The sequence below is a fragment of the Orycteropus afer genome, unplaced genomic scaffold (genome assembly GCF_000298275.1).
Source record: "Orycteropus afer afer isolate SDZICR_OR568_19922 unplaced genomic scaffold, OryAfe1.0 scaffold00099, whole genome shotgun sequence".
In the NCBI taxonomy this organism is placed as follows: domain Eukaryota; kingdom Metazoa; phylum Chordata; class Mammalia; order Tubulidentata; family Orycteropodidae; genus Orycteropus; species Orycteropus afer.
Window position 1 is genome coordinate 7,099,659 of NW_006921686.1, and position 2,224 is coordinate 7,101,882.

Here is a 2,224-nt window from a genome sequence, read left to right on the forward strand (position 1 = left end):
GTAGTGAGTTTGGTTTTCTGGTTTTGGTTTGCAGGCTTTTAAGACCCCAGTCACTACTCACCAAAGTAGGTTGAAGAACAATGTTTCCATGTAGTGTGTTATAAAAATGGACAAATCCTTGATACGTGCAACATGGTGAACCTCTAAGGCATTGGCTAAGTGAAAGTAGCCAGTCTCAAGGCTATATTCTGTGTGATGCACTTATATCACATTCCAGAAAGCACAAGACCCTAAGGACAGAGGACAGATGACTGGTTGCCAGGGTTGGGGTGAGCGGAGGCCTGGGCTGCAGGGGCAGCACAGGAAGCTCTGAGGAGCTGTTCTGTGTCCTGCCTGGGGTCACAGGGTTCTCATTGGCTGCTTTTCAGAAGCCAGTCCCCGGGCCTTCTTCCTGGCCCGTCTGAGTCTGGAAGCTCCACGGAAACCTGCTCAGCATCTTAGCGACACACGAGCCTCCGCTGACGGGTGGGAGCGTCGGCCAGGAGTCAAGCCTGGGCCTCTTGCATAGAAGGCAGCAGTTCTGCCACTGAACCACAGCGCCTGGGCCTGTCCGGCCTCCTCTCTTCCCTCAATTCCAAGTACATACGGTCCTCAGCCGAGGTCCCTGAGTGGCGCAAAGGGTTTGTGCTCACCTACTGACTGAAAGGGGCCGGACTTTGTCTCTCATGCTTTGCCTGCGTTGTCAGAAGGGACGAGTCCCTGGAGAAGATGCCACAGTCGGGAAAGGAGAGGGTCTGTGAATGAGGGGAAGGCCCTCAATGCGATGGATTGACATAGTGGCTGCAACAGTAGGCTTAGATATGGCAGTGATTGTGAGGACGGTGCAGGACCGGGAGGCGTTTGGTTCTGTTCTGCATGGTGTTGCTGTGAGGCGGAGCCGACTCGATGGCACCTAACAACAGCAGCACTAAGTGAATGGTTGGCAGCTCAGACCCACCCAGTGGCACCGTGCAAGCTAGGCCTGGTGATCGACCTCCGTGATGAGTCCAGGCAAGAGAACTCTGGAGCAGTCCTGCCCTGTAATGCGTGGGGTCACGTGGATCAAAATTGACTCGACAGCAGGGGGTTAAGGTCCCCAGCTGGGAAGTGCTGGGGACAGTGTTTAAAGGGAGGGGAGAGTGAAGGGGGCCGCAGGGCTTGGGCTTGGTTTTTTGTCTTGTGAAGTGGAGCTAATGTTTCCAGACTCCCAGGATTTGGGGACGCTCAGGTAGCCACATTAGCCTTCATAGAGGGTGTTCCAGTAAAACATCCTTTAGCATGGCATGCGAGGGGCAGGGGCCCCACACCCCCTTCCACACAGCGGGCTGGCTTGTTTTTGTTACCTTTTTGAGGTGTAACCCCATTGCAGCCTCGTCACCTGCAGCTCACGGCTACCTCGTGCATCACAGCAGGACCGTGGCCCACAGGGCTCCCAGCAGCTGACTTTTTCGGAAGCAGATCTCCAGGCCTTTCTTGGGAGGTACCCTGAGTGGATTCAAACTGCCGGCCTTTGCGGTTGGGAGTGTTAACTGTTTGCATTACTCAGGGACCCACATGGTTTTCTTTAATGGCTTTATTGAGACTTAAAGGGACATTGGTGGTGGGTCATTTAGTGGTAGAATTCTCACCTTCCATGAAGGAGACCTGGGTTCTGTTCCCGGCCAGGGCACCTCGTGCGTGGGCACCACCTGTCAGTCAGTGGAAGCTTGTGTGTTGCTAGGATACTACACAGGTTTCAGCACAGTTTCCAGACAAAGACAGATGAGGAAGAAAGGCCTGGTGATCACCTTTGGAAAATCAACCAGTGAAAACCCTGTGGGCCCTGATGGTCTGGGGAGGATGCAGGACTGGGCTGTGTTTTATTTTTCTTTTTTAAAATTTGTATTGTGATTTAGGTGAAAGTTTATAGAGCATACTTGTTTTTCATACATCAGTTCATACACATTTTGTTTCATGACATTGACTGCAATTCCCCACAACATAACAGCTCTCTTCCCACTTCGTCCCCATGGTCACCTCTTCCCTGGGTCCCTCCCTCCCATGCACTCACACCACCTCCATCTCCAGCTGTCTCCCTGTGCATACCCTGCCCTTCTGTTCTCCCACAATTGATCTCTCCAAGGAGTGTATCTACCTTATGTAGATATTCACTCCATACGCCTGTCTGTTGTTTGGCTGGAAGCCATGGGAATGAGTTCAGTTTCAGACCTGAAAGGTAACTAAGGGCCATAGTCTCAGGGGTCTC

The 2,224-nt window shown here is 52.5% G+C and overlaps 1 protein-coding gene across 1 annotated transcript in view; it reads left to right on the plus strand.

Annotated features, from left to right (window-relative positions):
- PHLDB3 (pleckstrin homology like domain family B member 3) overlaps positions 1-2,224 on the plus strand; it is a 32,084-nt gene that overhangs the window by 21,097 nt on the left and 8,763 nt on the right. The gene's annotated exons all lie outside the window — the stretch shown is intronic.